Source organism: Falco biarmicus, chromosome 18 (genome assembly GCF_023638135.1).
Source record: "Falco biarmicus isolate bFalBia1 chromosome 18, bFalBia1.pri, whole genome shotgun sequence".
NCBI lineage: Eukaryota > Metazoa > Chordata > Aves > Falconiformes > Falconidae > Falco > Falco biarmicus.
In genome coordinates, this window is record NC_079305.1 from 1,727,445 (window position 1) to 1,751,143 (window position 23,699).

General features: G+C 48.5%; 1 long non-coding RNA gene across 1 annotated transcript in view; it reads right to left on the bottom strand.

The window, feature by feature from the left end:
• Positions 1-23,699, bottom strand: part of LOC130160533 (uncharacterized) — a 226,374-nt gene that overhangs the window by 54,917 nt on the left and 147,758 nt on the right. The window contains exon 4 of the long non-coding RNA XR_008826019.1: positions 22,957-23,111. This is a non-coding gene — a long non-coding RNA (uncharacterized LOC130160533). The remainder of the gene's footprint in view (positions 1-22,956; positions 23,112-23,699) is intronic.

Consider the following 23,699-nt stretch of genomic DNA (forward strand, 5'->3'; position numbering starts at 1 on the left):
AATACACAGAGTAACAAGTGCTGTTGGACTGGAACTGCTGCTCGAGGACTCTGGCACGGGAGGGGTTTCGGCAAAGTTTGCCGCTTTTTAGGGCATCAAAAAAAGAACATGGGCTGTCAAGAGGCACATAAAAATGTAAAAAAAAAATTTAAAAAAATCATCTGGTCATAATACTCCCTTTTCTAGTGTTCGTAACAGTCAGCACAGAACTGCACCAAGAAACTCTCAAGTCGTGCCTGCAACTTCTTGTTGATCTGCAGCTCTTGACCCCAACTCCAACCAGCTGCACAGAGCAATTAAGAGCCGTCTTGGACACGGCCTAATTAGCTCTGAAAAATCTGAAACATCCAAAAGAACAGCACATATCCCTGTGGAAAATGCAGCTCCTGTCCCAGAAGCCTGGCAGCTACAACCCTCCGGCGCCGGTTTGGGATAATGAGCGCAATGCTGGCTGCGGCATCCCCGTGCCGCCTGCATCAGGCGGTCTCGATACAGCCTGGCGATAGAGAACCTGGCAAGTTGTTTCCAGCACGAACAACTCAGACTGTTTAAAATATAAATTTCCTGCCTAGCCTGAACTCGGCTGCTTTCAGGTTCCCACTCTTGGGTCTTGCCACGCTTTTGTCGGATAGATTAAATAGTCTACTGGGATCAGACACATCCTCCCCACACGGACAGCGATAAACTGCGATCCAGTTACCCTCAGAAGGATTTTCTTCTTCAAATTAAGGTAACAGGGACTCAACTACACTAAGGCTTCTTCCACCATGAAGCTAACCTTAACAAGAGAAGGTTTTCAAAGGCACAAAGGACCCAATAAATGCTCATTTCCCACTGAAAATCGCAGGCTCCCAGCTGTCTTACCCCATCTGTAAAACTTTGAAAGTCTCCTCCCCCATCTTGGACAGCATTTAATGGAGAAGAGTAAAAAAAATATAATTTAAGCATGGAGTCTCAGAGAGGTGATTCAACTACCAGCCCCAGCTGCCGCAGCCGTCAGTAAATTAGAAGGAAAAGAAACACAAACCCACCCCTTCCCGTTCCCTTCAATTATGCCGGGATGGTTCTTCCCTCCGATGAGCCGTTTTGAGGGCTCTTCCCATCTCTACCAGGGAGAAAACTGCTCAGCAAGGGAGAGCGAGGAAGGGGAAGGGGGACAGAAGGGCACGGCAGGACATCCCAGCTCTTCGGCACGAGGCGGAGCGGCTGATGCAGGATGTCAGGACCCCTTGGCCATGCCGCAGCAAACACGCTTAATAGAGGGAAAAGCAAAGAAGAGAACGCACCTGGTCTCCTCCGCGCCAGCTATTCCTAGGGGATGGCTGTCAGGAACCGATAGCGCCTACCACAACCTGCCAAGGAGCAACAGACACTGCAGGAAAACCAAGCAAATGCTGAACGTGATATATCACAGGTGCACCGAATAAAACAAATCCTGATTTTAGAGGCTGGCGGGGGGACACCGCTTAGCTGCCACGACAGCCCTACCCGCTCAGGTGCATTTTAAGTCTTTCTGGATGCGGCTCATTCGCTCAGTGCCAGTATTAGAGCGGTAGAACGGTTTGGGTTGGAAAGGGACCTTAAAGATCATCCAGCTCCAACCCGTGGGCAGGGATGCTGGTTAATTGTAGGAATCAAAAAGGAGGATTCCTGTTGTTACGCATGTTAAGTAAAGCGGCTTTGATATTTCCCATGTTGTGAATGTGGAACTTTCAGGTCTGAGAGGGGGTTTGGGGAACACAGCCCAGACCCGGGGCTGGGCTTGGCCAAGAGGTGCTGCAGCAAGGGAAGGAGCCGAGGAGCACGGGGTCACCGCAGCTTGGGAAATTCGCCTTCTACAACCTTGGGTACGTCACGTCTGCATGCCTAGGATTCCCATTTATACCACGGATTAAAGAGCATTTTTTTTTTTTTTTTAAATTTTAAGACCAGACAATAGGAACCTCAGAACTACCTATGATGGAACTTGAATTTAAAACTCTCTCAGTGACCAGGCGCTTGCCCAGGGCTTTGCTGGCAACTGCTGTAGAGATACACAGGCACAACCACACATTTCCCTCGGGCTCCCTCCACCCCCTTAGCTAGCCACGGAGCCACTCACTGGAAGCCTCCCAGGACAAAGCAGACGGCTACAAATGCCACTTTGGGGAGCCAGAGCCCTGCACCCCCCGTGCGCTGCCCCACTCCCCGCCACCGCAGCACCCAACGTCGCAAGGCAGCAGCTCCTCACTGCCCTCACCCGAGGAGCCGAACCACTAATTAATCATGCAAAACACAATTATCTCAAAGCTCAGGCCACCCTAGGAAACAGTTTAAACAAGGGCTGTTCGCTCTGAGCCTTCCGTTTCCAAGGATGCTCAGCGGCAGGAACTGCAGCAAGCCCGGAGAGGGAATCGTGGAAGGGTTCGATGGCATTGCTCAGATGCTTGCTGGCCTCCTCTCTCATTTATGCGTGTGATTGTATCCCTTTCCAGCTGGTTCTTGTACCTCTTTGGGTCTGGTTAGCTGACCTCCAACAGGCGTGTGTCAGGAGAGAAGCACACGTGAACTTTTCAAGACCAGCTTTGCTCCGCTCCAATGAAAAGGCTTGTACCTGAACGGCTCCAGCTGCCTGCAACTTCCCTGAGAAGAGGAAACCTTTCTTTCTAGTTGTTTGTTTTTTTTTCCCTCCATAGGACATCTAAGGGCCAGGCCCAGTGTCAGTTAACAAAGGGAAAAAACCCTTCCACTCCACAAAAAAAAAAAAAAAAAAAAAAAAAAAAAAGGGGGTGGTGGAGGCACTTAATCCTGTAGCACAGATCTAAAGCCTCCAGCGCTCTTGGGTTTAATCTTCACAGTTGCCCATTTTTGGTGGAAAAATCTGTGCTGATTTCATGGTGGCTGCTTGGAGAGAAGTCACCACGCTTCATGGTTATTTCATAGCTGGATAGCTGGGGTGGGGTGGCAAGTGGTGAACAACGATTTAATTAGGGTTCTGTAACAACACCTCAATTTCCAAATGGCTGCACGGAGGTATTAGCACGGAAGGATCTCAATTACTCTGTTTCCTTTAATACGGTGACTTTACTGCTGATGGAAACCGAGAAAAGACTGACATCATAAACTAGACAAGAAACTCGGTGTCCTTACCTGATCAGTGCAAAATCCATGTCCCTGCCTGATCACTGCAAACGTTTGTATCGGCAGCAACGCCGCTGGGTCGAGCTCGTCACTAGAAACACAACCCTGAGGGAAGGAGCATCCTGATGCATAGATCCGTTGAGACAACTGAAGACTGCAAGCTAAGGAAAAGGCCAGCCAAGAGCTTGTGGCATCTCCTATTCTTGACTTCAACCCCCCCGCCCAACACGCCTTCCTAAATCCCCTCCATGTAAAACATCTGCATTCTACCACCACCTAGACGGCGCCACAAAACAGACGGTGTATTTCACCCCTGAATTTCAGGAGATGGCATGTATACAATTCAACAAGTCTCGATGATCCATCTTGTCCATAGGGTCGGCTCAGACTGTTCAGGGATGTGTTACCACTGACATCAACAACGGGGCAAATAAAACATAAACAGAGCCAATCAGTAGTGTCTGCCTTCGAATTCCTCATTAGACAGAGTGTCAAAGCCTCGGCTAATCTCATCTTACTGTACAATCGCTCCATCTGTTGCAGCCTCTGATTTCAATATGAATCAAAATACACATCATTCCTGAAAACGTTAAGGAACGTCTCAGAGTTCCAAGCTGCTTTGTCTCTCCGCAAATCTCCTACCCTCCTGGCTGGCACGGTGAGCCGACCAGTGCTACCGAGCTGATTATATTAGCGAATCCTACAAATTGGATAACTCACCCCCCTCCTAGAGAGCTCTCGTAAAACTCCATGGCTGGATGGAAACGGCAACAGATGGGCGAGCTCCACCAAGCGCTATATTAACCCCGCTGTTCTCTGACGGGTGGCCAAGAACACATGCAAAAAGTACAGATCTAAAAATAAGTCTCCGAAACAGAAGATGATCCAGAAGCTTCTCATGCGTGGCGGCAAGACAGATGACCGCTTGGTGACATACTCCTGCGACGATCACAAACAGCTTCCACGGAAATGTAAGTATTTCGGCATCTCTTTGTCCAAAACAATAAGAGGAAGTATTTGAAAGGGAAAGGCATGTTTCAAGGCAAATTAGTGGCCATTCGTCCGTTACAGCTGAAATACTTCAACCATCACCTCATTACATATAGAGTAATAGCGAAGAGAGTGCAACGAGGGCCGTAACTGGCCTGGAGAAATGGTGCAGGAGTCCTGTGGGGAGGTTTGCAATGCTCCACTCGGTGCTGCTCTATAAAAATATCTCTATTTTTGCTGCCAAGTACACAAATTCCCATCAGATTCGAAAGGCGCTTTGGGTGCCCAGCGTCTTTTAATCTCAGCCCATTTGAAGTTTTAAATACCCATCTCTGCTCCCCGCCGCCGGTGAGTTCAATGACGCCTTTTCACAGCTGGCCTCTGAGTTCTTAGGTACCACGGGGCGAAGATTTCAGAGACGTTAAAGGAATCCAGACCACCCCAAGATGCTCTGAAGGGGTCTGAAGTGGAAAATGTGCCGTCTCTGTAGCCAGGACTCACCTCCTCTGGTGGAAAGTAGCTCATCTCACAAGCCACCCGTTCTCATCCCAGACATGATGACGGCTGCACACCCATCCTGCTCATTCCCCATTCCCATAATATAACATGGTAATAATAATAAAAATATCCCATAAAAAACCCCAAAAAAACGAACAACCAACCTCACAGGTAACGCACTCGGCTACGGTATTTCCTGCTGGGTTGACACCCCAGCGCTTTACACCTGCAGCACAACACAAGCAACGCAGCCCTGCGTGCCTTCAGCGGTGTCCCTAAAAGCCACCCAACAAAAAATCCACTCCAACATCCACGGCTTTTCCCCAATCCCTCCCCCAAACAAACAAAACAAGCTCTGGTCTTCATTCTTTATGCTGACAGGCACGAAGGCTAATTGTTTAGAATTGTATTTCAAATGTCCCAGATGAGATAAGTGCCAGGAGGTAGAGGTAAATCACACAACTACCCGCTTGCTGCCTCAGAGTTTAAATAAATAGAAATTCAGGGCTAATTAATATTTAGGAAATGCAAAACTTGTCATCTTAAATCAGGCTGAAACGCAATAATCACATTAAGTGCTTACTTCAGCAAAATACCACTGAAATGCTAAGTGTTAGTGAACTATGTGCGTATTTATCCACTTAATTGACTCCTGGCTCTGACAGAACTCTATTACCCAGGAGTTAGAAGGGAATTTAATTCTGATCTGTGTTTGCACTCAAGGACTTCTGTTTGACTTCAGCTTATTTCCAGCGGCAGAACTGAAGGGCCACATTTTTCCACATGTAATATTACTGAAGTTGAGCAACAAATGTGACATTTTAGCTTCTCACGTGACGGCCTTCCACTCGTGCTCTGGAAATTTTTCATCCTGGTTTCTACTTCAGTTTCACTTCCAGATGGCCTTTAAATAAAGAAGCTACTCGGTGTTTAGCCGACACGGAGCATGATTGGAGTTACTGACGCAAAAACCCAACCGCAGACACTTTTCTTTGGCTAAGAAGCAGCCTTGCTTCGATTCGACCCCGAAATATTGCCAGGTATCACGCCAGTGGCAGGCAGATGTCTCCTGCACAGCTCCCTCGTGTTAGGGAGGCTGCACGGAGCAAAAGGGAAAGTGTTTCAGACCTTCAGACTCTTTGGCCATCACCTCCTTCACAGGGCATTTAATGAAAACCCAACCCCCATCCATTTTTTGCAGGGTGGATGGCAGCTCCTGCACAGCCGCCTTCAAAAGCCACGGTCTGTGCCACAGCTTGGCCTGGCAGATGCTCCAGCCTAAAAAAAAAAACCAACCCAACATTTAATCATCTTTGTTTTCTAAGAGGATGGAGCTGGTGTGACAGTCAGGCGTTTGCTGGGTGGTGGGTTTTGCAGCACGGTCCTCGGAACACCGGGGCATCACCTTGTGCTCTTCCCTCATGCGAGCTCCGACCCTGCTCCTTTCTTCCCACAGGCTGGAACAGCCCTGCCGCTCCCTGCAGTTCTCCTGCCTGTGACACCTTGAAGTATTCGACAAGTCCATCAGGTGCTTGTCACCGCCTCGCTCGCCCAGGCGCCGCTACGGGAATCTTCACGCTCCCTGCTTGGCACCTTTCAGCACGACGCAAGGTGAACTAAGCTAGTAACGCCTCTCGGATCGAAAGGCGATTCCAACAGACACTGTCCTGAGACGTGCCGCAGGCTGGGCTGAGCACAAGAACGGAAATGCATCTACCGGATCCACTGAGTAAAGACGGTGTCTCGAACTGCATCAGGAAGCAAAACGGAAATGCGCGGAAAAGCGACGCTTTTGACGTCGTGCAAAGAAATCCTGCTGAAATCATCGGGACTCCTTTTGCAGCTTCAGTGTCTGCCGAACCAGGTCTTATTTTAGCACCTGTGGCCAGTTTCTGAGCGTTTTCAGTGAAATCACCTGGCCTAGAGGTAAGGAAGTTGAAAGGAATTCAAAAGTCCCAATTCCCAGCCCAGGTACTGCTGTTAAAAGTATCAACACGGATGCCAGCTCGTGGTCCAGGAGAATCCCCCTGATGCGAGGGATGCGCGGGTAGGGGGAGAGGTGGCATCTGGCACAGGGAGGAGGAGGAGGAGGGCAGCGGGGGGCAGCACGAAGAGGCTGGCGGCGGGGGTCTGTGTGCCCAGATAAGAAAAGAAAAAAGCCTCAGTGCTAACGATACCGGGCAAAACACCATCAGGGAGTGCTCGTCCAGCCCTGAGACGAGCCAGTTGCAACAAAGCCGCTCTCCTTCCCTGCCTCAAGGAAATCAAATCAAATATAGGGAGCTGGTTTGTTGTTTGGTTTTTTTGTTTTTTTTTTTTTCTTTCCCCCTGCTCAATGAGGAAACTGAGGTCTGTGCACAAAGCCCAAGTGCCACTCCTGCTTCACTCGAAAACAGAAATCGATGTTTCAGACCCCTTTCAGAGACCTTCGGATAAAAAAAAACGCCTTTGATTTCCACTCCAGGAGGACAGGTGTTGGAACAAAGCTCTTGATGGATGCTCCAGCCCACGTCAGCACCCGCTCCTTTACACAGGGCTTTGCTGGCACGACCGGGAGGACAAACACCCCCTGGTGCAGCAACGTCTACAGCTCTGGCCTCCCGCACCAGCCCGCCCAGTACCAGAAGGGGCTCAGCGTGGTGCAGAAGCAGGGAAGGAAGGGCGAAACGCACTCTGCCCTCATTTTGTGCTCTTGCAAAGCAGGTGACGATGACTGTGTCAGCCAGAGCCAGGGAACGTTGGAGGAACGAAGCCCTGGCAGAGAGGAGGGACCTGTCACCCCTCCTGAGGCGGAGGAGCAGCCACCAGCATGGGGACCTCAGCGCACCATGACCACCTCGGAGAAGCAATCGCTGCCACAGAGAAAAGTCCTTACAGCAACGGGGGACCACAGTCCCAGCTTCCCTTGACTCCACCTGGGGTGTCCTCCAGAGACGGGCTCGGAGCAATGCAGGCACTGAAAGCACCGCTCGAACAAATCTGCTCAGCGTGCTTTGCCTTTGGTCTTCATAAACATAAGCGCAGGAAAGACCCTCAACAGAGTTGCAAACAGGGCCTGGAAAAGCTCATTAAAGGCAGAGCCCAGCGAAGGCATTATTATGGATATGTCAAGTTTAATCCTGCAAAGAAACAAGTGCCGCTTGTGTTCTCCGAGTAATCAATACGCACCTCATATCTGCCTACAACAGGGAGCAAAAACCAATGGGGGGGGATGACACTAAACAAATCGCCGCGCACATTCATGAAGTCTGAGTACTCGGGCTCCTTTATCTCCATGCTGTCCCTACTTGAGTCATTAGGAGACTTTTCACGCTGTTCTCAGCCACGAAGACTCGCCGCCGGCCAGGATTAATGAGTCTGACTTCTACCGGCTCAATTGCACCCAGATCAGCCATGCTGCAGCTACAGCCGTCCAAGTTGCAGACAACATACAAATAAAAGCTGTTGGCAACGAAGGAGAGGACCAGACCCACCAAGAGACCGGAGCTACCGAGGGCCCCATCATTTATTTCTGTTTCTCACCAACTGGCGGCGTGACCCGGCGCCGACAGCTCTCTGCGCTTTCGTTCGCACCTTGGAACAACTCACAGAAGCCTCAACCACAAAGCTCCCCGCCAGCGGAGGGTGGCTACAAGCACAAACACACGCGTATGCCTACATAATTCTTCATTTTGTAACGTCAGTTCCGGCACAAACCCGCCCAGCTGTTAGTAACACCGCCTTGTTGGCTGCAGGTTGGCTCTTCCAGAGCAAGGAGGAAGCCTACAATGATAAGGTGGGGTTGCAACTCCACCTAGTCCCTCTACCCGTGTTTTATTCAAATCAACAAATGCTCCCCTCAGCCGGTAAAAGGTGCTTCCCAAAGTTAAGGGCACCAGCCTAGGATTCGGGATCAATTCCTCGCTGCAGAAGTGACTTAAGTCCGCGTGCCTCAGTTTCCTTGTAAAGCCGAGCTAATATTTTCCTGCCACACGCAGAGATCGTGACCACTTTGGCACCATGGTAGTGGCTACGAACCGTTACAATATGCCTAACATATCCTACTAGTAACCTTTCTCCTTTTAACTACACATGCCTGCATCGGAACAGCCAACTTTGTTGGTTTTTTTTTTTTTTTTTTTTTAAGCTGCACGTTCTGATATTTTCAGTTCAAAACCTCTTACCTGCAACTCAGTCGATCAGTGAAGGGAACGGGGCTGGCTTCATCCCAACAGGAGCTCCTGCCAAACTCCATACCTCTCCTTTTTAAGAGTCAAAACCTGCCCATCAAGGTAATTAAACCAAATGAGTTTGATTATAAACATGACATCATTCCACACTGGATTTCCAGAAAAAATCCCTCGCGGAGTAACCTCCTCACTCCGCGCACCTGCGTGCTTTGCAAGCGGCTCCATATGCTTAATCGAAAAGAAATCTAATTACCTTCATTTACTCCATCCAAAAGTAGAAGAGTAAACTATATGTTTAATTATAAACTTTCCACTTTGAGCAACTATAATTAATGAGTCAAGGAATCATGCGACATGCCTAGAGCAACCTTTATTACTCCTGAGGTACCCCAGCACCACTCACGGTTTAGAGTAAGTCACTTCCTATTAGTATTAGGAGCCGAAGTGCCTACCTAAGGCATTAATCATGGAGTGCCACAGCTCCCAGACTTTTAATTACATACAGTGTGTATGCTATACATGGACTGCACACATAGCGTGATGTTAATAAATAGCCTTCCCGCGGCTATCGAGGGCCTTGGCGGGGCTGTTTCACATCGTTAAGTTGTACGCAGATGCAGGCAAGGTTGTTTGAAAAATGAGACGGTGATTCCCACCGCTGGGCTGCTACGGGGTGGACCGAGCAAATACCCAACGGGGCTGAGATGGCCAGGCGGGAGTGGGATGCTGACGGGGAGCCGGAGATCCTGGGCATCGCTTCCAGCTCCGCCACGTGCTTCCAACAACCTTCTCCTGGCTCTGAGAACCTCCGACCCCTTCCTCTATGGATTCCTCTGGAGGTATCTCCTCTCCTTTTGCCTCTCCCCAGGTTCTGAACTAGAGTTTCTGGATCATTTTAGCATATCCCCCCTCCCCCCTTATTTAAGCTAAAATGACACGTCAGATGGCACAAAGATAATGGTGGCAAGAAAATTACCCCCCCTCTAAGGAAAACACTACAGGAGAGATGGTGGTTCCCCAAAGCCACCACTTTTTGCTCCTGGCTGAACAGCTTTTACTGAGGTCACTTTTCCCCCGCGCTCTTGGGCGCAGAGCTGACCTCCAGAGGACTCTGCAAAGCTACGAGCATGAAGAAGAAAAATCTGCAGCAAAGTCAAGATACAAACAGAACAGAGAGGAAAAGGGAACGGAGAGGGATTTAGAGAAATGCACGGTTTGCATTGGTGCTAAATGGGGAAAGCCTGGACGATAACAGCTGGGTTAATTGCTGGTCTGGAAGAGATACAGAGCATCTTTGGTTGCCACATGGGCTGGTCTTTGTACACGGAACCAAACAGGGTTTAAAAAAAGAATCTGCAAGAAACATCAGTTCGCTATTCTCCTTGAGTAACGAAATAATAATAACAAAAAAATAAGTATCTCCAAAGCACACCTTTCCCAAGATCCTCAGCTGTTTTTCCGTAGATTTAGGTACTTTCAGTATTTAGGTACTTATGCCACTTCCTCTTCCCAAGGTACAGAAAAGGGTGCAAGCGCCTCGCAGGCGCAGCCCGCAGGGTCAGCTCTGGCTCAGCACCGCGCCGGTTGGCACCAGCCGCCCCAACTTCAAAAAGGCTTTGAAGGACGATGACCGGGTGCGGGGTGCGAGGGCGCACAGCCATCGCCCTCCCTGCTGCAGGTACCGACCAACAGCGCCGAAACGCTGGAGCGTGCCAGGCATCCTGCCGGGAACCACCGAGCGGGGGATAAATGGGTTTCCAGGTTTGGCAGACCCACGGGTACCTATCTGCACCCGGGCACAAACACGGGATGCTGGCTTTGAAAAAAATTAAATGCAAGTTTCTCCGTTTCCTATTAAAATGTTACAAAGATGTGGTTAGTCACCATTTAGGCCTCTGCTTCTGCCGTAAGGCTGCCTGAGCGTGCGTTAGCCCAGGTGGCACAAACCCCATCCAAACCCCACGAATCTACATGTTTAAAACATCTCCCGGACTAATCCTCGAGTCTTGTTTCATCAGAGCATCACAACACGCGCAAGAGCTGAAAGGACCCCTCTGTAATATTCATACCCTGCTACACCCCCTCGCCCAAGGCTGCTGAAATTTTCATTCAAGGACGAAAAGAGTAAAAGCAAGCAGTTTTGCAGACTGGGAGAGCGTGCACCCAGTGGGAAAGGGGGCACCTAACTCATTGTTGGAGCCTTGCCATCGGTGTACCTACAACTCTCCTGTTCTCAACAGGTTCTCCCAGGAGAAGCCGGCGGGAGAGCGGTCCATCAGGCACGCACGCAGACGCTGCCACCAGGCTGCCCTACCAGCAGCCGTAATTGTAAAAACCTCTCCTTTGCAACTCGGTAGATAAGTCCCTTTGTTCTTCAAGTGCATCATGCATTATTCCGCGGTTCACGACAAATGCCTCCGAAGAAAAGAGCTCCAGAAAGCCCTGTCACGCTGCCTGTGCTCTGAAGAGCTCTTAAACTATTCATACGATGTTGCAAAGCGCTTCCGCGGCAGCCTTTACATATATGTTACTCCAGGCCACCCGTTTTGTTTCAAGTATTTAACAGTTCCTCAGGTTTTAGGTGCAAGACTGCCTCTCGTTTCCTCGTGCACTCATCAGGCACAGCCCCTCGGATTGAGGGGGGATGGAAGGAGATGCTGCCGCTGCAGCTGCCAGTGACAAACCTGCATCCGCCAGCTCCGTCCTTGGTTGCTCCCAATAAACAAGTAAGAATTTGAGATGCTCCTCGTCCTTAGCGTGACCCACAGGACCCAAATCCTCCTGGGAACGGGGAATCTTCTCATCTCTCTTTTAAGGCGTGCAAGGAAAGAACTAAATGACCCAGCGGCACAGAAGGAATCTGCAGGGAAGCTTGAAACAGCGCCTCAAATTTAGGGGAGCCCCCAAATGCCTTTGCTTTGTAACATGAATGCAGAAAACAAATGAAAAGGAAACAAACTAAGAAACTTTTCGTAACGGCTCCCTTTGGGAGCACCCAGGGGTACCTTTTTGAGAACTAAGCCCATCTTCTGTCCTGCTTGAGGACTCTGATGAGCTTGGACTCCACCGAGTCCTCCGGAGGAGCTCGCTGAGCCGTGCATCTCCTCCGGGGGAGGAAAGCTTCCCCTGCCGGCAGCCACAAACCCAAATCCTGGCCCCTATTTTCCTTCCCTATGTGCTCAGCCATCCCCCTTCTCAGCTAATTGCTGCGTTGGTCCCGGCAGCCGGGCGAGCCCTCCCGCGCCGCCGCAGGATAGGGTCCCCTCTACTGCGAGAGCATCCCGACCGGCAGGTTTATAGCTGCAATACTCCGTAATTCAGATAATAACTCTCAGGAAAAGACCTGGCGCCAGGAAAAACGAGTACCCCTGGCAGAAAATAAAGTAATAAGCTAAAGAAGATGTTTTGCAGGTGATCTTTACGAGATGGGTAGTCTAGAGAAGCCCATTAAAAAGAACATGAGTGTCTGTCTTTACCAACGTGCCTGAGAGCTGGCTTTCCATCTCCGGGTCTTTGCTGGCTGGCAATTTGTTCAAAGCGCAGTCTCACCCGGCTGACCTCGGCGCCAACTTTCCGAGGAAAGCTGTGCCGGTGTAACGCCGGAGCACCAGCCCCACCAGGGTGCCGACCCCACTTGTCGGGGTGCACGATGCCCTCGGTCAGACGCGCTGGCACCGCTCTCGCCTCCTGGCACTTGTTCGAGTGCTGAGAGACCCCCTGTTGCAATGGTCTCGGTCACCCGCGGTGCTGCCGTTTTCCACAGGACACGGAGATGGATTTCAGGGCTTTTATAGCTTCAGCTCAAGTGCCTGGAACGGCGGCTGCTCCTCCGGTTCATCCGTACGCTCCCACAGCCGGGGGGCTCAGCTGGGGTAAAGGGCCGAGGCGGTCCCTGTTCCAAAAAGCTAAATAAATAAGACAGCTAAATAGTGGGAAAAAGGATTCATCCCACTCAAAGGGGGATGGAGAGGCGCCGGTGAAGGCTGTGTGGGGGAGCCAAGGGTAGAGCTCAGAGCCTCGCTGCTTTAGGGGTCTCTGCCAGCCCCCGTGGTGCTGGCAAGGGGTCCTGGCAGAACGGGTGGAGCGAAACCACCAGTTGCTTGAGAAAAAGAAACCTCAGATGAGCGAGCTCACCGTGCTGCTATGACCAGGAACTGACCACCCAACATGTGGCTGCTCCCAAGGGCTGCGGTAGGGAAGAACCAGCCGCAGAGCTGCACTGGGGGCACAGCTTGGCTGGCTGGACCACCAAAGCCATCAATCGGGACCACCGAAGCCATCAATCGGGACCACCAAAGCCATCAATCGGGACCACCAAAGCCATCAATCGGGACCACCAAAGCCATCAATCGGGACCACCGAAGCCATCAATCAGGACCACCGAAGCCATCAATAAGGACCACAAAACCATCAATAAGGACCACAAAACCATCAATAAGGACCACAAAACCATCAATAAGGACCACAAAACCATCAGTAAGGACCACCGAAGCCATCAGTAAGGACCACCGAAGCCATCAGTAAGGACCACCGAAGCCATCAGTAAGGACCACCAACTTCAGAGGGAAGATGCTACGAATCAAGATGTTCCATTTCTTCTCGCCTGAATCAGAAAACGTGTCCGATCTTAACTCCAGGGAGGTCCGAAGCCTGGCTCCAGCTCTTGGCATCACGGTCCCTTGTGAGCATCTCCAGCGGCAGCCACGCGGCGCTCGCCAGGATCCAGCCCTCACCCCTCCGATGGCTACTCACGACCAGCTGCTCTTTCTGCAGCCACCACACCTGGGACACACTTCGGTGTAAACCTGCGCAACTCCAGTGAAATCAGCCAGGCTGCTCAGATTTTCACCAGCTGTACTCCCTCCGACACTTCTTTCCCCACTTTCAGGAACAGGCCTACATAATGACTGTCTATAAATGTAAATCAGCACTTAAACACTAATTATTACTATATTTGATCGCCTATAAGCAGCCACAGTTATATTTGTGCTTCTTGATGCAAAGGAAAAAAGAAAAAAAGAAAAAAAAGAACATGATTTCAGGCACAGCTCTTCCTTGCTAAATTTATTAAAGACTTCAAATAGGATAGGTTTCAGAGAATACTGGGAATAGGAAAAATCTGATAATTCCTTAGATAACTCAGATTATTTTTTTTTGGTCTTATTTAACTATTTCCATTTATTGTATTTACGGGGGGGGGGGGGGGGAAGTACGACGATGATTCTCTAACGTATTAACCATACCCTCTGCCTTCAAAAAAAGCTGTGCTTCAGAATGACACTTCAAAAGACTTCTCCCCCCCAAAGTTCACCCATTCCAAGCAGGATCAGGACTCCCCCCCCACCACCACCAGCTTTCCAAGCTGAATCATCTACGAAATAAGAGGCAGGCTTTGCTCCACGCACCATGCCGTTTGATTGTACACCCCCAACACCCCAAACCAGCCGTCATCTGCGTTGTGTAGATGAAGCAATGAGGCCAAAAGAGACAAAGATTGACACCCGGTCCTGAATTCACTCGGTGGCAAATCCTGAAATTAAACACATTCTGAGGTCCAATGAAAGCCAGATGGAAAAAAAAATAAAAATTCTTCTCTACGAGCAACAGATCATTCTATGGCCAAGTTCTTGTTTTGATATTTCACAGTTGGTATTTAGTGCTATACAAAAAAAGACTACGAAAAGAATTACTGATGGTTGCTTGCCCTTTCTCTCCTTCACCCTCTCCTGAAAAGTCTAACTTACATTTTTCACGGTCCATAAAATCCGTCTCAGCCGAACAAGTACATTTCCACCTAAGGAACCATCTCACGCACGCTTTGCTGATAAAACCCGCGTCGTTGATAACTGATTATATGCCAATCACAGCAGCCCGGCTTGCTGGTTTGCAGGAGACAGGCGTGTTTGCGAACCTTATTATACATGATCCCCAGAACTATTTCTTTCAAAACAAATTTCACGTGGTGGAACGCCTGCCTGGAAACTATGGAGGAGCATGTTGATTTCTATTTCAGAAAAAAAGAAAAAGACGAAATGATGCCCTGGCTGATTTTTCTGCACATTCAGAAACATTGCAAACACAGAAGACTGAGGAAAAAAGGATGGAAAGATAATATGGGGAAGATGAACGTTAATTTTGGATCTTACCCATGGGCATGGATAGACAGAAGAGGAACCCTGGCGGTGGAACCTGGAGTGTGATCACCTGCATCCCTGTGGGCTGTGCGGCAAAACCCGAAACAGGGCCAGGGTGTTGCAGCAAAGTTTTCCAAACCAGGGTGGCAAACTCCTCTGGGAAGCACCAGGTAAGCCTTGGCCGTGCTCGTTTCGGTGAGTGAACCTCCTTGAGTCTGTCTGAAGGCAACACATCGGATGAGGGTGGTGTGAAGCGTTATCCACGAGAACCGGACCCAGAACCTGCTCCTGGCTTATTCATTGATAAACTCAGACGTACCAACAGCCTGCTCATACCACTCGGACTTGAAAGCCTAACACAGCCAGCAAGGAGCACCCCGGACCCTCTGCAACTCCTTTACACCCGGGAGGACATTCCTCTGGAGCAGGAGACTGTCTATCACCATCCCTGTCTAGATGCCTACAAGTAACTCCCCAGCTCTTAATTCCTCCACCACGTTGACTTCATTGCTTAAGCTGACAATTTCTTGCTACGGGGATTTACTACAGATTTCCGTGGCTTTGCTTCATATAAAGCGAAGACTTCACGTGACTTAGGAGCCTTCTCCATCCTCTCCATGGATTGTGTGATTCCCCCCCCCCCCCCGATTAGACCCCTGGGGTCTTAGGCAGGAGTTACATTCTGCACCTTCTGCTCACACCTGAGCCGAAGATGATGCGTACAGCATTTATTGACTACAGAATCTCTTTCTAAATACGTTTATTAATGGCTGATCCCGTCTGCGTGCTAGGCAGCTCCGTGCTAGCCTTTTCATGCTTGCATTCATTTAACCAGGGCCAGAGATTAATTTCCTTTGCATTATCATTGCAGTGGTGACCTGCCGTAAATGTTGAGTTATGGCCAAACTTATCACAAGATACTGTTGCTGTTCATCATACCTAGCAATAATTCTCATTTTTACTCAATAGCTCAAAATGGAGAAGCACCGAGAGTCCTACAGTAAATCTTGCAAGATATTGTCTGTTAACATTTAATGCATGTCACCATGGTACAGTAAATAACTCCCTCTGTAAAAAACCTAGAACCTATCCCATTTTATTATGCTTGGAACACCGGCAAAGACAAAACCGATCCAACTTGCTTATTAAATAATATCTGAGAGAGCTTAAAAAAAGTCACGATTATGTCAAATTAGCATCCTCCATCTCACGTGTGGTAGCACCAAGTGATGCTCAGCTGGAAAATTTGCGTTACTCAGCGGTGCTGGATACGTAAGGATCTCCATACTGCTTCACCCTAATGGCTTACGGTGATGTATTCGGTGGGTTTTATATCCTGTCAGGGAACAAAAAGCTGCACAAGGAAGCATGACTCAGCCTTTTGTGTAAGCTGTCAAGCAGCAGAAAGCAGGAAAAAACAAAAATAATGTGAAGAACGTGCCGGAACCAGTGGTCGTCCCTCCCGAGCAGGATGCCCTGGCCACCACGCAGAGCGCTCCCTGCCCCACAGCCTGGGCGTTTGGGGCTTTCCGAGGTGATCAGAGAGCAGAACCCGGCGTTTCCACTAATTCCTAGGCTGGAATATTACAGGATATGTCCTGCTCCCTTCTCCCCGGACTGCCACCCCAACAGTGCCTTTCTTCAGCTTCCCAGCCCTGCCCTTCCCTTCTTATTTTTCGGGAAGCCGTCATCCCTGCGTGGTGTGTGTCCTGCCTCACACCTGTCTGGTGCTGTACATTACAATGACATTTTTTTTACAATCTGAAAATCGTCATTTTGATGACTTTACTGAGCATAATAGCGATGATAACATATACCTTAAATGGTTGGTTGGGGGAGATATGGGTTCATTATTTTCCCTTTAGAATCAAATTGCCCCCTCCCACAGAAAACAATACAATTTTATTCAACTGATTATTTGCCTCTACGACGGTTTTTTCCACAATGTTTTGCTATGCACAGTTTTTTTTTGGTTTTTTTTTTGGTTTTGGTTTTTTTTTTAAATGCATTTGATGCACCAAAACCTTTACACTGAGCTATACCCTAGACGTAAAAGCTGAGAACCCACCGTATGGGCTCCGACTCCTGGTCCAGTGCAAGCGGTCCAGTTCTGCCTCTGAGCCGCGATGAGAGATGCTATTTAGGCAGAACATCCCAATCAAGCTGCTGCTTTGGTCTGTGCCCCTCGTGCGCCCTCAGCACCCAGAACTGTCACACCAACCAGCCCTTCCAGCACCCGTCCATGCACCCGCTGTCTACGGATGTATGCAATCCCTGTTGGAACGTCAATGCCGCTTGCCTCTGCAACCTCCCGCGACAGCAAGTGCCACAACATCACCGCCCTCGGAGTAAGGAACTATTAGCTGCTTTAAATCAATCTCCTGATTTTATCTAGCGCTGAAGTTGCACCCCAAGTATTCGGATTTTCAGACGGCTTGCTGTGAGCTCCGCACGCGACCGGAGCCGTCGATGAAGAGCGAGGGTATAAGCAGAGTCAAGCTTTTATTCCACCAAGTCAATTATACGGCTTTCTTTTAATCATACCCAATAAGACAAATACCCTGCAAGCATTTTAAAGATTAATTGTTGCTACTTGTGTCATTTCAGGCAGAGAACTGAAAACCGACAGGGAAGCATACAGCTGGAACTCGCACGTGGTGCCGACACAAACTGCGACCAAAGTGTGATGGGGAAGGTTTGAGGGAAAAAAACCCCAGTATGAGACAGGAGCACCAACACGGAATTCAGTAACTCAAGTCAAATGAAATGGCTGTGTTCCAGGTAAAGCCAGGCTTACGAGGGCAGGAGGGGACAACACGTGATGGACCCATAACAAGCACCAAATTCATGCTCCGGCACGCACCGACGCCGTGCACCTGCCTGTCCTTTGGGCCTCTGTTCCCTTAAAACCAGAGGAGAAATATTTACTGCGCTCAACGCGCACCAATAACTACGCTGTGTGCTATTTTTAGCCAAATTTCATCTTCTCAGTGTAGTTTTCCAACAAGACACCATCCCATAATTGAACATATGCTTGCTTCATTAGCACTCACAGTTGCGTGGGGGAGAGGCCAAATACAATTTCTGTGACTACTGCAAAAGATGTACGCTAATATACGTGGAAATACTAAAACCCTGCAGTGACAAATCACTGTTTTATTTTATCCCCGGGGTTCTTAACGATAGATTGAAATAATCCATTTTTTGGGTGAAAGTTACCCAGGCACGTATAGAACTAATCATCATAATTGGTAATAACAATTTTGTTGGAAGAAGGCGTTAAGACTGATCAATAACAAGTCTTCATGGTAGGCAGCCTACAAACCAACCAGGGGCAAGAGCCAATTCCCATCTCAAAGACCTTATGACCCAAGTATGAAAATGCCAGTGATGAATCCAAAAGAATCTAAAAATATTGGGGGGGGGGGGGGAAAAAAAAAGTCCCAAGTCGGAGCCAGATGGACCCTGCCCAGTACCCTGCGGTCAGACTTCTGCAAAGGAATAAAAAACTCGCCAACGCCGGCAATTTAAAAAATGCTGCCACTTTCGAAGCTGAACATTTGGGAAGAGACACGATCTTTATGGACTTTATGATATTAAGCATGGGAAGTTATAAAGGAACACTGAAGCATCCAAACCCAGGGCAAATTTATCGAGAGTGAACCTCAATACAGAAGCGCTTGGAATGCACACGGAGGAACCGGAATCTCCCAAGATGAGAAAAGAAAACAAAAAAAAAAAGAACTCTAGGCAATTCCCACATCAGTGGGAAGTTTTCCCAAGCAATTAGGTAGTTATCCAGATACAGCATCCCCCTCAAAACGACCGAAACAGAAAAATGCAGTCAAGCTGAGATGAATTCAAGAGTACCTCACTGCCTGCAAACTTGTTCTCCTTGCCAGAAGAAAATCCCAGGTTGGAAAACCTTCCAGAACTCTTAATTGAAAGTCAAAGGCTCCTAAAGTTACACATTTTTTTGAAAGCATTGCCTGAAGTCCTTCCTGCTCGCTGCTGCTCCCATCACGCACCTTCCAGCCCTCCCGTAAGCATCCCAATCCCTCGGCACTTCCAGCTCCAAGATGCCGACGCAATTCCGTGTTTGATCCCCCTGCTCTCAGGACGTGCCACCCCGAACCACCTCCGGCAGCACTGACCACGAAACCGCTGCTGGCTGCGACTTGTTTGCATATATATTGAAAAATCAACTGATGGTTAGTCCAGATTGGGGAAGAAGGGGGGGGGGGGGGGCCAGAGAAAGGAAAAAAAAATAAAAAATCTCAGTTGCCTACAAAGCGTAAGCTGAACAACCCGCTGCTGAAGCCGGCGAGGGGCTCACGTGCCTTCTCCATACCTCATACCTGTGTCTGGTTGACCTGGCAATACCCAGTAAAACAAGGTTAACTCTGAGTTAACGCAGCGGCGAGTTTATTACGGGTATAAACATTGTGGTCAGAGATTATTATCGTGACTTTATATTAAGCATCAAAACCCTGAAACCCCTTAACCGTGAAAACTCATAACCCTAAACCCCCTTAACACTAAAAACCCTAAATACCCTAAAAAACTACAAAACTCTTAGCACTTAAAACCCTAAAAACCCCCCCCCTAAAATCCCTTAAATCCAAAACCCTTTAACCCTAAAACTGCTAAAAACCTTTAACCCTAGAACCCCTTTAACCCTAAAACCGCTAAAAACCTTTAACCCTAGAACCCCTTTAACCCTAAAACCGCTAAAAACCTTTAACCCTAGAACCCCTTTAACCCTAAAACCGCTAAAAACCTTTAACCCTAAAACCCCTTTAACCCTAAAACCCCTTTAACCCTAAAACCCCTTTAACCCTAAAACCCCTTTAACCCTAAAACCCCTTAACCCTAAAACCCCTTAACCCTAAAACCCCTTTAACCCTAAAAACCCCTTAACCCTAAAACCCCTTTAACCCTAAAAATGTTAAAAACCCTTTAACCCCCTTAAACCTAAACCCCCTTAAACGTAAAATCCCTAAAAATCCTAAAAAACCCCTTAAACCTAAAATACCTTAAACCTAAAAACCCCTTAAACCTAAAATACCTTAACCATAAACCCTCCTATTTTAGAGAGACGAAATAAAAAAAAAAAAAAATCAAAGAAACACAATGAATGGCATCACGGCACCTCAGCCTAAAGCCACCAAACGCACGAGATGCTGATGCTCTTGTGCCCGACCCCCGGTCACAGAGCGTCCCCCTCTGTCACGGGGTGTTTTTCTACACAAAGGGTCCAGACGACGGCTGGTGTAAATCAGCATCGCTGCGCTGACGAGCGCAGGATGATCCCAGCTGAGTAACGCGAGGGCAGGAATCCCAAGCGCGATGGAGAACCACAGGATTCAATCCCGGAGGAAACCCCAGCAGTCGGTATTTCTTCATTCCAGCGCCTCTTGCCTCCCCCAGCCGATCGCTCCAAGAAATTCTGGCCTCGGCACTTCTGCTGGATTGCGAATGCCAGGTTTTTCTAGCTTACTACGTTTAGAGACTTACTTAAATTTTCTTTTCAAAGTTGTAGTGCTTCTGTTCGTCAATAATGAATGATGCACACAGAAGAGCAAGAAAGCATATTTAAAGCATTATGTGTAGGATGGGGTCAAAACTTTTTTTATGTTTACTTTTTTGTCTCAAATTTTTGAATTTTCTTTCATTAACTGCTAGTGAGGGAGATACTGTAAAGATGCTTTTAAAGGCATCAGATGTTAGCCTGAGTCAAAATGTTGTAGAGGTAAGGGCCAGTAAGCTCATTCACGGAAATAGTACTCAAATTCAAGAGAAAGTATCTTGGATAGTGAGTTTTATCACGGGTTTCTAGTCAGTCAAGAAAGAACTGGGCATGTCGAGTGGATAAAGACTTAAGAAATTGTTTCCAGTCAACTCTATTTATAATAAGTGTAAAATTTCCTCTGGGGTCCCTCTGGGGACCGCCCAGCCCCCGCCGACGCAGGCTCTCCTCCAGCAGTCCAGGCGGGTTGGGATGTCTCCGGTAGAAGGAGACCCCACCGCCTCCCTGGGCAGCCCCACCCCACGCGGAGCCACCCCCACAGAAGTTCTTCCTCACGCTCGGATGGAGCTGAACCCAGAGAGGTAACCCCTCCGCACCCAGCGGGGTTTACTTGCTATGGAGGAGCGGTCCTGGCGATGGACTGCAACGGTGGGACTTGGTCCCACGTTCATCACCGAGTTTCAACTCTCACAAACACGTACACGGTTCGTCCCCTCTGAGCCACCAGGCTGCTCATGGGGGGAATAACCAGGAGGAGGAGGAGGAGGAGAAGGAGCAAGGTGCAAACACTGCACCAAGGCAGCGGATCACCATGAAACCTCGTACGTGCTGCGGCGCTCTCGGCGGGGTGTTTTTCCAGCTGCCTCCTTTCGCTGTGCTCCATCTGACGCACACCTTACACCCCCAATTAAAAAGCACCGTAGCTGTGAAGGTTAATAATTGACAATGGACAGGAAAGAGTATCTTCGCCATCTAGTCAAAAGCCAATGATGCTAAACCCATAATTGTCCAGTACAGCTATATTTGTTTCAGGTAGACCGCAGAACATTTTCTCATGCCCAAGATATTACTCTCCTGTGATTGCAGGAATATCTGAGCCAGATCAGCCTGCAAATGCTTCTTGAGGAAATTGGGTTTCTCCGCTCTATTAGGAGCATTTCATTTTTATGATTAAAATCAGAAAACAATGTTCTTCCCAGTTAAAGTGAAATGTGCAAAATACGACTTTCCTGTAACTAGGTTTCCAAATACTTATCTAAAGTGCTCTGAAAAGGCATTAATAAATAAGATTGAAAAATGAAAACTGCATAGCTAACATGTTTCATAAACTGTATTTGCTGTGAGTTATGGACAACACGCTTTAGGGAAATAATAATAATAGTTTACACTTCTGTACAGCACCTTTCAGTAGGGAAACTTCCATAAATAAAATACTGAATTTTAATCAGGCAGACATCGGTTTCTCCATTACAGAAAATTAGGTAAATCAAGGCAAAAACTAATAAACCATCCAACTTGGTTAAAACCACAGGAGACAAATTTCCGCGCGGACCCCTGTGGACTGGAGTGCTTTGGTGTTTGCATCACCCACTCAAACCCAAGGGACATCCCACCAGAGCTAACGGGATGCCCAGACCAATGCATTGCAGTTTGTGTGCTTTGGAGATGTGCTTTTGTTGCACCGTGACGGGTTGTTGGTTGATGGACGGACAGAAATAGGAATGGATAGAGAGAGGAATCGGGAGTGTATCTCATCCCAGAAAGCAGGCTCTTTCGGAAGATCTGGACAGGAAAACAAGGAAGGGCACCTGGCAGATCCTCAAGGTGTTTAGTCAACTAGTTCCTGCCACCATGATAGAAATTAGGTACCAAAATAGTTGTGATTGCCTGGATGGAAATGACTGAACCGACCGCCGTACGGGGGGGCTGGGGCTCCACGAGGCCCCTCAACACCACATTGAACCAGCTCCACCAGCACAGGCAGCTAAGTCAGCAACAGCCAAAATTGCGTGGGGTTGGTGACTCGTGGAGCGGAAAAACTACAGTTTCCCTCTAGGATGTGAGCTCAGATTGTACAATGGCAGAAAAAATACCCAAAAGCAAAGTGCATACAGAAAACGCGACGTAACAGACAAATGGAAGCAACCAAAAGACAACCAAGAGGCCTTTTCTTCAATGGAACCAAAAATCCCCTGGGTTCCAGGGCTTTGCATCTTCCAGATCATGAAAAGGGGTCGAGCAGCAGGCTTTGGCAGGTTAGAAAGGTCTAAAAATGTGCCACGTTGCTAGTGGATGAAGGACAGCTGAGAAGAAAGGAGTGCGGTTCAATTTTAATTAAAAAAAAAATTAAAAAAAGGAAGGTCCTTGAGGCAAAAAGGAGGGGGGAAAAAAAAAAAAAGAAATGAAAAAAAAAAAAAAAAAGGAGGGGGGATTACTTGGCATACAGGGGTGTGCAGGAAGCTCTGAAAGACCAGAATAATGTGCCATCAAAACGGAGCCCTCTTAAAAAGAGTACCTTTTCTTCCCCGCTCAGGTTGTCGTCTTTTGTTCCATCTCATTTCGGTGACCATCAATGCATCTGTCTTGTCCCTTCTCAGCTGGATGTGGTTGACAGTAATCCAATTGGATATAAGCCCAGATGCATTTCTTTCTTCCTTCCTTCTTTGCAATCTGTATGAAAAACAAAATCCACAAAAGACTAGCGTTACTTGCAATTCAAAGCCAACCTCTATTTCCAACCGAGCCCCCACCCTAAAAGCAGCAAGCAAAAAAAAAAAAAAAAAATCACGGGAAATTTATTACCGAAATTAAGCTGATAAAAAGCATTTCCTCTCCCCTCAATGCCTGGACTCTTTTAGCAGAGCAGGTCAACCCGGCTCAGATAATCGAAATGCGCTAAATATAACGCACAAAGGGGTTCTGAGCGCCAATAACCACCCGAGGGCACCGAGCCCCGCAGCACCGCGGTGGCCGATGTCCGTGGCTGAGGTGGGACGGCCTAGTCCTGCTCCAAGCAGGCTGCTCACGAGCCTGTTCCGTTGGGATCTCAGCATCTCCAAGGATGGAGACTCGGCAGAACCTCTCATGGAGACCTGCAAGACCTTTCCGGGCCACCTCCGCCAGAATTTGGCCACCTGCACGGTCACACCCGAAGGTTTCAGCGCCAGAAGTCACGAGCTTCACGTCATCCCAAGGGGAGTCTCCGTTTCCCCACTGGCTGAGCACCAATTCTGCCCATGGCACCTCCAGCACCGCGGG